We start from the raw sequence: 13087 nt of genomic DNA on the forward strand, positions 1-13087 counted from the left end.
GTTTAAGTTTCCCTATATATATTTTGATGTAGACTTTATTTTTTATTTACAGGAAATATAAATTGTACAGGAAATATAAATTGTATCACGCGAAAAATTTTCTTGATATTTAATTTTTAAATTTTTTTTTAAAATTTTTTCTTTTTTTGCAACGGATTAGTGACGAATATATCTGTCGCTACAGGCATTGAATTTAGCGACGGATTAGCGACAACTGGAAATCCGTCGCAAAACCACACCTCCGTAGAGTAACGACGACCTTGCGACGGATTTTGGCATTCGTTAATTCATCGAAAGTTAGTGACGGAACATGCGACAGATATATTCCGTCGCTAATTAGCGTAAAAAAATTCGCGATGGAAGCTATCCGTCGCTAATTCGACGCTAATCCGTCGCTAAACTTTTTAGCGACGGATTTAGGTCATCGCTAATTCACAGATTTCTTGTAGTGCTTCCCATTCTTCTTCTTGTTCTTCATTTTTCTTCTTTTTATTTTTCTTCCCCTTCTCTCTCTCACTCTTCTTCTTCTTCTTAATTTTTCTTCGTTCTTCATTCTTCTTCTTCTTCTTCTTTTTTCTTCCTCTTCTTCTTGATTTATATTATTTAAGGTTTTTACTAATTAGGTTTGTTCCGATTAGGGTCTCCCTCCTTTTTTGATTAGGTTAGATTTGATTAGGGTTTCTCCTCCTTTTTTTTATTTTCTTTGTTCTTCTTCTTCTTGATTAAAATCTTTATTTTGGGTATTCTTCTTCTTCTTTCCCTTTTTTATTTTTATTTTTTATTTTTATTTTTTCTTTGATCTTTTTCTTCTTGATTAAAATTGTGAGTAGGGTATTCTTCTTCTTCCCCTTTTTGATTTTTTTTATTTTTTATTATTTTCTTTAAACATTTTTTTATTATGATGGTTTGTCCATGATGTTTGTAACAAACGTTGGACTTTGGAATATAAACGAGGGGAACGGTCAAAACAAACATTGAACGAACAGAACCAATGTTTTGTTCCGTTCTTTTTGTTCATTTCGTCAGCGATCAAACATACCTTTATTAGAGACCTTGAGAAGGAAACCCTCTAAAACACAGATTATAATGCAATAAAAGGAAAGAGGGCAACTACCTAAACCCCATATACGGGATGTCTCCATGATCCAAAAAAACATCATTGTATACTACCCATTTTCTTTTTCTTTTTGACAAGGAACCTACCTAAAACAGTAATCACTTATAGGCCTTTCATTATAAACAGTGAATCCGAGTGAGTGCCTTACCCCCACAAAGAACACCTACCAGACAAGCCATCGGAAAAGATAGTGTTCCACTGTCTTTCCAAGAGCCGCCCTAACCACTTTGGGCAATTGGAGGAGGCAAACTTTCCTCATATTTAAAACATAGTGAACCAACATCTTTTGTTCCTTTATTGAATAATAGAGAACCTAGCCCAGTGGATGCTCGGTTGCAACCATTTTTCTTTTAACCGAACTCATTTTCCATGCCTTGGTGGAACTGCAAAAAGTTGCCTTTGAAGACCACTTTTTTTTTTAAAGGCAAGCTAGGGTTAGGCAGACCCCACAAGTTATTATTCAAGGTACCACTGGGCTTTGAACCTGCAACGTCCCACCACAAGGAGACGTGCACTGACAGCTCCTACCAACCATGCGGAGCCCCGTTGCCACTTTTGAAGATCCACCAACTTGGAGAATTTTGGGTGTTGGCATGCAGTTCTTGGACAATTTCTCCCACCTGCCACTCAAATGGGGCATCTTTGTAGAAAATATTATTTAGTTGTTGCCAATACTTCAAGCAACCCAAGAACAAAAATGTGTGCTGTTAGGTTAAACCTTTTTCTCATATGTGCTTCATCACATGGTTAGGACGATGCATGGTTATTCATTCTCTATCAGACATCCCATGATCAATTTCTCATGTGCATACTCACCTTAAAGAATTAAGGCCCCGTTTGTTTGATGCAGTTTTCAAAGGAAATTGTTGAGCAAAGATTTTTTTTTCCTTTCTTTCTCATCATCATCATACGACTCAAACAAACGTCAAATCGAAAGCGGATCAGGTCATGCTGAAGATGAGCGTTTTTGCTCATGCTGACATCGACATCGTGGCCATTCGATTTGCATTTTAAAAAACTCAGAAGTCAACAAAACCACGTGGCATTCATTCAAAATGCAAACAGACGGCCACGATGTCAGCATGAGAAAAAACGCTCATGTTCAGCATGACTTGATCCGCTTCCCAAATCATCATGGTAGAAAAGTGTCATGCTAACACAAGTGTGAAACATCAAATAATTACAGTAGAAAAGTGTCATGCTGGCATAAGTAGGCCACAGTTTTTTCTACCACCCACCACTTTTCACATGCAAATCCTTTCATACCTCTCCCTATGAAAAAACATTCTAATGGGAAAGTTGAGCTGAGAGGATTTTTCTTTTGACAAGAATGAAACGAATGAGCCCTAAGAGTGTGTTTCTGATAGGCAAGAGAGCAATTTTGAGGGTTTATTGTTTTAACAGGGACCAAACAAAAATTAAAATAAATATTTTTTGGGCGAATAATTATATATTTAAAAATCCTTCAACACTTTTCTTGCCAAAAGTACTTTATATGACTTAGTTGACTGGATTCCTTTACTGTGGCCACTGGCATTGCTGAAGGCGGAGGTGGAGTTCAGTATTCCTCTTTCCTTTCTTTTCTTATTGAATGCATGCCTTTTTCTCTTTTATTCAATTTGTTAATGCCCCAAAATTCCACGAAGCTTAGTTGCCTTGATGAGTTTTGAATTTGATTGTTTAGTGGTTTGAGATGTGCTTTGCTTTTATGATTATGATTGCATGCGTGTGCATCCCATGACATGGGCGGTGAATCACAAAGACCATCAAGCTTTACGCTGCTCTTAAGTAGGTCCCACAAAAACTGGATAGCAGTGTTGTGAGAGGCGCGAAGCGCAGGCTCAACGCCTCGCTTCGCCTCATCGCATTTACAACCTTGCTTGAGAGTCTCACGTTGTGAGAGGCATACGCCTCAGAGGCGAAGCGCAGGCTCAACGCCTCGCTTCGCCTCATCGCATTTAACAACCTTGTTGGATAAAAACTAGGACTGGTAAACGAACCGAACGAATCGAACAATGTATGTTCCGACTCTGCTCATTTATCAGTGGATTGAGCTTGTGTTTAGATGAGCCAAACATGAGTTAGGCTCGTGTAAAAGCATTCATATATATATATATATATATATATATATATATATATATATATATATATATATATATATATATATATATATATGGTACTTACTCTAACCACATAGATGTATTTTTGTTAGCTAAGGATCAAGCCTTGGATCTTACCTTTTTTATGTAAAAATGTGATCTTTTGAGTTATGAAATTTTGACACATTGTAGGCCACTGATTTTTGGACTCCTTTAAAAACCTACATGATTCAAAAAAAAAATCTACTAAACAAACCATGTATTATCTGTAACATTTGATCTAAAAAAAATTAAAATTTCTTTTAAAAAAAGTGTAATTTTTATTCGGTTCCGTACCTTCATTAATAGTTTATATTCACTTTATATATATATATATATATATATATATATATATATATATATATATATATATATATATATATATATATATATATATATATATCCTTAGCCGATCACAGACTTGTTTATACTAAACAAGCTAATCATGGTTCGGCTTGTCAGCTATACGAACTGACCATGAACAAGTTTGTGACGAGCAGAACTGAGCAGAGTCACAAGCTGTTCAGTTCATTTAACAGCTCTATTAGAAGCTCGTGGTCTTCAATAAATGGGTCAGATTCAGTTCGGGTGTAGGCATTATTGAGTCCAACTTATTTGGGTTCTGACTAATTGGATTTCGGTTGGATGGAAAAGGCTTGTATCATCTGGATCCAACTTATCATGAAATACATTTTTACACATTTGGATTTGAATATCCAATAAATTTGAGTTCAGTTCGTATACTAGTACTCTGATTTGTATGTAAACTCAAACTGAATCTGAATATGATGGTTAATTGAGATATATACTCCATTCTTTATCAATCCAACAAAACAGATGCAGATTCAGTCTCTCTGATCCAAATCTGAATCTTTTACATCCCTAGAGTCCATGGTGCAGATGGTGAGAGGTAAAAGGTTGGTTTTCTCCATGTTGGTATCAAGGAATGGTGGAGTCGTCCACACTTGGGAGGGTCAGAGGGGACCTTGGTTGGCACGATGTAATTCTGACCGTCTGTTTTAAGGTTCCAGATTGATGCCATCTGAGCACCTTCTTCCCTTACATATAGGGCTGGTAAACGAGCTGAACGAACCGAACAGGGCATGTTCGGGCTCGGCTCGTTTACTTGTGGATTGAGCTCATGGCTCAGCTCGTGTTTAGCTGAGCTGAGCTCGAGCTCGGCTCAGCCCTGAATGAAATGAGCCGAACACGCGCTGGCTCGTGTAAAAAATATTTCATGTTATTTATACATTTTTATATATCATACTTGAAAATATAATTTTATAGATTACACTTAATAGTCCATATTTTATGTATATATATTTTTCATTCAGCATTTTTTTTATATATTACAAAATATATATTATCCATAAAAATATATGTTTTATCAATACAAGTACTATTGAACCTAGCTGAAGTGAACACCCTATGTTCGGTCTCGACTCATTTAAGCTGAACGAGTTGCTTGTGACTCGGCTCACCAACTATATGAATCGATCATGAACGAGTTCATGACGAGCCAAACCGAGCCAAGTCACGAGCTGCTCTGGTCCTTTACCAGCCTTACTTACATGTGTAGCTGTCTATGCTAACCAACTATATGAATCGATCATGAACGAGTTTATGACGAACCGAATCGAGCCAAGTAACGAGCTGCTCTGGTCCTTTAGCAGCCTTACTTACATGAGTAGCTGTCTCTGCTAACCACATTAAGCTGCTGGCCTTCTTCTTTTATTTGAGATAATGATCATTACAGAACAGGAATCACATTGCACACAAAACCTGAGATGCACAGTTCCCTGATTGACGTGTAGGTTATATATATATATATATATATATATATATATATATATATATATATATATATATATATATATATATATATATATATATATATATATATATATATATATATATATATATAATGTGCCAAGGAGCCCCAAAAAAGGGAAAAAAAAGAAAAGGAGAGATGCAAGGAGAAAAGGAAGAAAGAAACAAGAAGCCAATACAGTTAGGCGACGAGCATCACCCAGGATCATGAATGGTCCCTGGAGGCAGATGGTGTTGCAGATCAGGGATGTTGATGCGGAGAATGGCGTATACGTCCGCCAAAATAAGGTTCACCATTTTGTTGAACACTGCCGGAATATTCTGAAAAATAGCGTTGTTGCGAGTCATCCATACGGCCCACCATGACGAGAGAAGCCAAGTTCGCCAAATAATACGCCATTTGTTGCAATGACGAACTGGTTGAGGACCCCACAACAAATAATTGGTGAACGATTCCTGACGCACGCTGACCCCCGGCTTATTCCAAGTCACCTTAAAGATGTTTTGAAAAACAGAGCACTCCCAAAAAAGGTGAAAGGCAGATTCTTCAGCCGCCTCACACAACACACATTTACTCGGCAGATGAAAACCGATGGATTTGAGGAAGTTGTCAGTCTACACCCGATTGTGTAAGATTAGCCAAGCCAGGAAACATGATCTCGGAGTGGGACCCTTGCCCCAGATCAGGTTCGTCGGAAACCGGTCCACCCCCGATGGAAGGAGAGCGAGGTAGCCTTCTTTAGAGCGGAAAGATCCGTTCGGAGCAAGGTTACGACCAAAGAACAGAGACTGCGATTCAACATTGCCATTATGAGATAGAACTGCAGACCATGCTTGGATCCATGATCGACAAAGCTTTGACATAGATCGCTGACGCACGCTTGTGGCCCCCACCAATGATTCCACACCACCGTATTTAGCTAGAAGCACGCTTGCACACGGAGACCCCAGTTGGTGTGCAAGCCAGCTCTGCTTCACGACAAGAATCATACTCCTCAGCCGGGGGTCCTTGATTCCCAACCCCCCCTATTTTAGGGTAGTCGAAGAGTGTCCCACCCTATTAGGTGGCGCTTGTTTTTGTGACCACGCCCAGACCACAGGAAGTGCGTCATTACCTGAGCTATCTTCTTACTAACCCCCATGAGCATCAGGAACATAGACATAAAAAATTCTGGCATATCAGAAAGAACGTGTTTGACGAGAGTTAGTCTACCTGCGATAGAAAGGTAGGACGCTTGCCAGCCCAAAATTTTTTTCTGAACCCTTTGGATAGTGGTGCTTCAGGCTGCCGTTGATACACGACTGATTTGGAGCGGCAGACCCAGATAAGAGAAAGAGTTATCCGAAATCGAGCATCCGAATATCCGTTGGCCCAAGTCCAACATTGAAGCAGGGGCGTTGACCATGGAAAGACAACACTTCTCGTAGTTCAAGGATAGACCTGACATCGATTGGAAAAAAAGAAGGACAAGCTTGAATCTTAACATTTGTTGGATGGAGGCCCTTCCGAAGATAATTATGTCATCAGCGTATGTCAGGATCTGACTACGACACTCTTGAATACCGAAAGATTCAATTAGATCACCCTCCACTGCCCTCTTAACCAAGACCACCAGGCCTTCAGAGATGACGTTAAAGAGTAACGGAGACAGAGGACATCCTTGTCGAAGACCACGACCAAGTTTGAATTGTTTTCCCTTGACCCCATTGATCTGAAACTGTGATTGGGCATTGGTTACCAGCTCATGCACCCAGCTAGAGAAACGCCTACAGAAGCCCAAGTTTGCCAACATGTTGAAGAGGAACGGCCAATGAACCGAGTCGTAGGTTTTATGAAAGTCAAGCTTCAGAGTGAAAAAGGCCCCCCCGCTGATCTTGAGAGAGTGCAACACTTCTTTGGCCAAAATGAAGGAATGTTGAAGTCTTCTGTTAGGAATGAAGGCGAACTGAGCCTCTGAGAAAATCCTAGGAGCAATTGAACGCATCCTATTAGCTAAGACCTTGGCGATAATGCGATATAAACTCCCTAACACAGATATAGGTCTAAACCGCGAGATATCCGATGCGGCTTCCTCCTTAGGAATAAGCGACACAATTGCTAGGTGAGAATGAACTGGCAATCGGCCATTTCGATGAAACTCGGCGAAGACACTAAGAATGTCACTCTTAACGCATTGCCAGAATATGCGAAAGAAATCCACAGGATAGCCATCAAATCCTGGAGCTTTCCACCCAGACGACTCCCGCACCACCGAGACGATTTCTTCTTCGGTGAACAACCCCTGAATCGAGTTGGCTAGCGCTCGATCCATGGACAAAAATAAAGTTGAACCCATATTGCCACCTACAGCTTGGTTGCAGGAATACAGGTTTGAAAAATAGTTGGAGACAACATTGAGTACCTGATCGCCCGAAAAGGAGACACCATTGATATACAGAGTGTGAATCACATGTCTTCGATGCCTGTGAGATGCTAACGAATGAAAGAACCTTGTATTCCTGTCACCCGCTTTAAGCCAATTCACCCTTGACCGCTGCTTCCAACGAATTTCATCCTTTAGACGCCACGATTGCACTAGAAGAGTCAGCTCGGCCGATCTAGCATTGAGACATTCAATATCTGATGCATTCATATAGGACATATCCAAGAGAGACTGATTGATAGAAGCCAGCTCTCGCTCCCAATCCCCCAGATTTTGGAATTTACTTATTCTATTGGAGATAAGCCAAGATTTGATATCGCGGGATAGACGAAAAAGCTTAACCATGCATCTTGTAGCCGCCCGGACTGCAAAGCAAGGTCTACTCCAAGATTGATGGACTAACGACTCGAAGCCCGCCTCCTTAAGCCACCATTGCTCAAATCTAAAGGATCTATCGCCGGTGAAGCCTTGACCCCATCGGATAACAATCTGACTATGGTCTGAGACAGATGGTGGCAGAAGACAACAAGAGATGTCATTAATAGAACTTAGCAGCTCTGACGAAACAAGCACCCTGTCTAGCAGACAGAAGCACGGAGTAGATCATCGATTGGACCACGAGAAAGCTTCACCAACATGGGGAACGTGGTACAACCGGTTCATCTGAATAAAATTTTGAAAGCCCCTCATTGAAGCCGAGAAATTAACCGGAAAGCTAGAATCGATAGGAGACATAAGGCAGTTGAAATCTTCCATGATAATATGTTGATCCCCGAATGAAGCAATTACCCTATTTAAGTCCAACCAAAACTCCTCCCGACGGCTTTGACGGTGGGGACCATACACCATAGTGACCACAGCTGAAATAGTCTGAGTAGGTAAGGGAAGAGTGATGGATATGGAAAACGTACCTTTGTCCACCTGTTGTAAGGCTAGAGAATGCTTCCCGAGGATGAGGATGCCTCCCGCATATTGAGTCGCAGGCTTGAAGAAGGAATCTTCACCACGCCAGATTTCGGAGACGACGGAGCTCGAGATATCTATCATCTTCGTTTCACAAAGAGCAATAAGATCGGGCTTTTCTTGACGGATCCAACTCGCCAGGAAAAGACGTTTGGTGGGGCAATTCAGTCCCCGAATATTCCAACACAAGATCTTCATAACTGAAAGTCCGGAAATACCCGAGGAGTGCGGATCCTCACAGACCGCCTAGGAGAGACCCCAGACTCGCCGGATGGAGATAGCGAAGGTCGACGACGTCTCCTAATAGGGAGACCACCCCACCCAGGAGGAGATAACCCCTCGATCGAAGGAGAAGTGGTGTTGATGAACAAGATACGCCCAACATCCGCGACCAAGGTCGGTAAACGATCTGCGATCGTGGTCAAGGACTCACGCATAACAGAATCGACGTTGAGGAGCTGGGCTTGGGAAAGCGCAAGCTTGAGCCGCCGAGCTGCATCATCCACAGACAGACCCAAAAAGGATGAGAGTTGACCACTCAAAGATGACGAACCCGCAATTGACGGATAGACCAAGTTTGGGGAGCCCTCCAGGTCTGCGAAGTCGCCCTCCCGGATGAAAGAGGAGGAGTTTAATGCCAACGGAGCCCTGCAAAACACGGCTAACAGAGGGGCACTTACCAAGCTGATGGAGACCAGGCGAATCGGACATACGATGCACTTTGTTGAGAAAGACGAAACCAAGACTGAAAGGCCATCAACCAACTTGAAAAAGAAACACTGTCGGATCGGGACTCCGATAATAGGTGACCTGTGGGCCCGAGCAAGGAGAGAGTCCTCCGAGAGATGAGACCTGTTACGCGAGAAAGACCCAAACTCATATGCCCCATAGGTCGAAGCAAACGAAATATAGGATGATGCAGCTGCCGAGTGGTAGAGAGAATCCTTAGACGCCAAGGCGACACCTGACGGTACCCGATCCCCATCAAGCTCGAAGAAAGGATCCACCAAAATGATCCACAACAACATAGCCCAAGACTCAGACCACCCAGGAAGCCACGACAGCCAACATCTTCCTGACCGAGGCCAAGATGCCTCGTCACACCCGCCATACCACCTGAAAGCCCGCCCCGCTTCGAACAACGAGCACAAAAAGGAAGATACTACAGATGATGATGATGATGATGATGATGCGAGCAGATTCGCACTCCGAGGCTGCAAAACGCCCCCTACCGACACAGAGACACAAACACCGCCAGGGAGCTGCGGGAGCCCGAACCCCAACGCCCCCGAAGGAGAGCAAGATGACGACAGCGGACAAAGAGAATCCCTGCTCACCCAAGAAGACCTCGCCACTTCGCTAACGGGACCCACGGTATCCACCGATCTCCGTACGGCTTGAAAACCGAGTGGCCAGCACGACCACCAAGACAAGGAGAGGCGAGATCTCGATAATTGAATCGGGGAGAGCCTGCTTGCCTCACCTCTGGCCATAACAACTCATCGCACATCAAAAGGAGCGAAAGAAGAGAAAAAGTACCTTCGTCGACCAGAAAAAAGAGAATAAATCGAAGGCACCCCCGAGCACGCGACCTGCATCCCCGATCTACGCCGAGGAGAAAATGACGGATAAAACGCAGGCATCCCCGAGCAAGCCACCTGCACCCCCGAGCATGTCGCAAGCACTCCCTGGATGCAGAAGTCACCAGACGCGGAACCCTCAGAGACAGAGGCAGCACAAAGGACAGACGGGCCCGACACAGCAAAGCAGAAACTATCCCGACCCAAGATGGCAGGCGAGCCACAGGTACGGTCACAACAAAGATGGTTAAGATTGAAACACTTCCCTGCGAAAGACATCGGAGCAGTCGTAAACGGTCGCATCGACACCCAAACGGAGTCGATCTTGAATCCCAAAAATGACGACGAAGGATCTTCCAAGATACTGATCTGGACCCAAGGCGCGAAAGAGGCTTTGCGAGGGCGGTGCATACCTCGCGAAGAGGCTCGTCCGAGGGAGGGAGGAGGGACTACCGCCCACGAGTGCCTCAACACTGGGTGCTGCCGAGACCTGAACAACGAGGCGCAATAGAGGCAAGCACGACGCCTGCGAAAGTTGAGTGAAAGACAACCCGCGCACCACCAGTCACCCGGCTTCGCCTGTGAAAGACGAGAGCGAGAAAGCTTTTTGGAGAAAGACCGCTGCCAGGTAGCTTTCACCTCCTGCCAGCCCTGACCGTCGATCGAGCTGGGCGGCCTACGAAAGAAAAACGGAGCCCGAAGAGTGGCGCCAACAGAGCATGCCTGAAGGGATTCCACCCTGACAGCTCTAAGAAATCGCCCGACATCACAAGCCAGCAGTGAACCGGCGGCGAGACAGGACGCGAAGGCCTCCAATAGAGAGAAAAACACACGAAAAGATAAGCGAAAAGGGAGAACAACAAAAGCACCTTGGCGGCGAAGGGCGAAAGCGAGTCCCCAATCGTTCAAAGCCTCTAGGATAGAGGATTGAGCATGTTGGTTGGCCTGCAGGGAGTTGGAGGCTCCTAAGCCCCAGAAGAAGAGGGATGAGGGAGGCAAGTGTCCCACCGTAGGATTGACGATGGAGGTCGGAATCCTTGACGCCGATGGCCGAAACCCCTTACACTCGGGAGACTTGGAGCTTGGCGGAGGACTGCTTCTAGATGCCGAGGACAAAGGTGTCGGTGCCGCTGACGCCCACCGCCGTGATTCCCTACCGGACGGCCTCCAGCACGTACTCCACCTCCCGTCGTGAATCGCTGAGAGAAAGAGACCGAGTAACCTCCCTCAATCGCTCCTTCACGCTGCTGTGAGACAACTGGAAACCCAATCACCGATGCAGAGGAGGAAGGGGGCTGGACCACCCAAAAATGGTGGCAAAGGGGTCGTGAGACGCAGAGGGTCGGAGGAGGATGGACAACAAGATAGAGGTCAGTGAGAGTCACTGTTGTTGGAAACTCAAATGCTGATGCGGAGGCCGAAAGGGGATGGACCACTAAAAAAAATGGTGGCAGAGGGGGATGGACAACAAGAGAGAGGTCGGTGAGATTCAAGATTTGAGAGAGGGAAAGAGGGTCGGGTAACCTCCTTCACGCTTAGAGACTGTTGCTGGAAACCCAAACGCCGATGCGGAAGCCGAAGGGGAATGGACCACCGAAAAATGGTGGCAGAGGAGTCGTGAGATGCTGAGGGCCCTATCGACGGGCGCACACAACAGAGGGCATCAAAGAGCATCCGACGGAGGGCATCCGACAGTGACTGCACTGACTGGAAATGAAAAGAAGAAGAGATTTGGGGTTTTGAGGATTTGGGGTTTGAGAGAGAGAGAGAGAGAGGACCGTATGCTCTGAGACGGAGGTGGCTCTGCAATGGGAGTGAGTGAGAGAGGTGAGAGTGCTGTGACGGTGGTGGCTCTGAGACAGTGGAAAATCGCCGACGGTGGTGGCTCATAGAGAGAGAGCGATTGTGAGAGAGAGGAAAGAGGAAAGGACTGCCATCTGGTGGGAACACTACAAGAAAATTGTTAATTAGCGACGGAAATTAGCGACGGAAAAAATCCGTCGCTAATTAGCGACAGATTAGCTAGAGATAGAATCTATCGCTAATTCGCGACGGATTAGCGAGGAAACAAATTTTATCGCTAATCTGTCGCTACTTAGCGACGGATTAGCGACTAAATTTTTTGTCGCTACTTTTTATTACAAGAACACCATTTTAGCGATGGATTTAGAGAGGGAACTCTGTCGTCGCTAATCCGTCGCTAATTAGCGACGGCGTAGCGATAGAATATATTCCGTCGCGTGTTTTGTATTTTGATTTAGCGACGGCTTAGCGACGGAATGTTTCCGTCGCTAAATGTCGCGTAAATCCCTAATCCCATCCCTCTTTCTCTTTTTCCTGTTTCGCTGTATTGCTCCCGCCCGCCGCCCTCTCCCTCCCGCCGCCCGTCGACTCTCGCCACCGTCCGGCCGCCGCCGCCGCCTCGCTGACGATCCTCGCTGCCGACCTCCCTACTTGGCTAACGGCTGCGCCAGCGACCCCGAGCACCGCCGACCTCTTCCTCCTCCCTGCTGTTCCTCCCTGTGGCTGCTGCCGGGAGGTGTTGTCTCCCCTTCGCCGGCGACTCGCAACCGGCGTACTCAGCCGCCGACGACCGACGATTCTCCCTGCAGCCACCTCTTCGCCTCCGCTCTGAGTTCCGGCGACCCAGTGGCCCCCGAGCTTCGCTCCAGGTCTCCCCCTCTCTGCTGTCGACTGCGCCGGCCACCGGCGACCTCGCCAGCCGCCGCTCCCCGTGCTTTCCGGCAGGGGGGGTCGACCCCCTGCGTTTCCGGCAGGGGGGTCGACCCCCTGCCGGAAAGGCATGGGGGGTCGACCCCCTGCCGAAAACGCAGGGGGTCGACCCCCCTGCCGGAAACGCAGGGGGTTAAAACCCCTGCCGGAAAGGCACGGCAAGGGGTCAACCCCCCATGCCGGAATTGCCTTTCCGGCAGGGGGTTTAACCCCCTTCCCTGCCTTTACACATGATCTGCCAAATCCTCCTCAAAGAAATTAAATTTCAATGCTGTCACTTGTTCCTTGAGCACAATCAATACG

This window comes from Nuphar pumila, chromosome 16, assembly GCF_984573655.1.
Source record: "Nuphar pumila chromosome 16, dmNupPumi1.hap1.1, whole genome shotgun sequence".
NCBI classification, from domain to species: domain Eukaryota; kingdom Viridiplantae; phylum Streptophyta; class Magnoliopsida; order Nymphaeales; family Nymphaeaceae; genus Nuphar; species Nuphar pumila.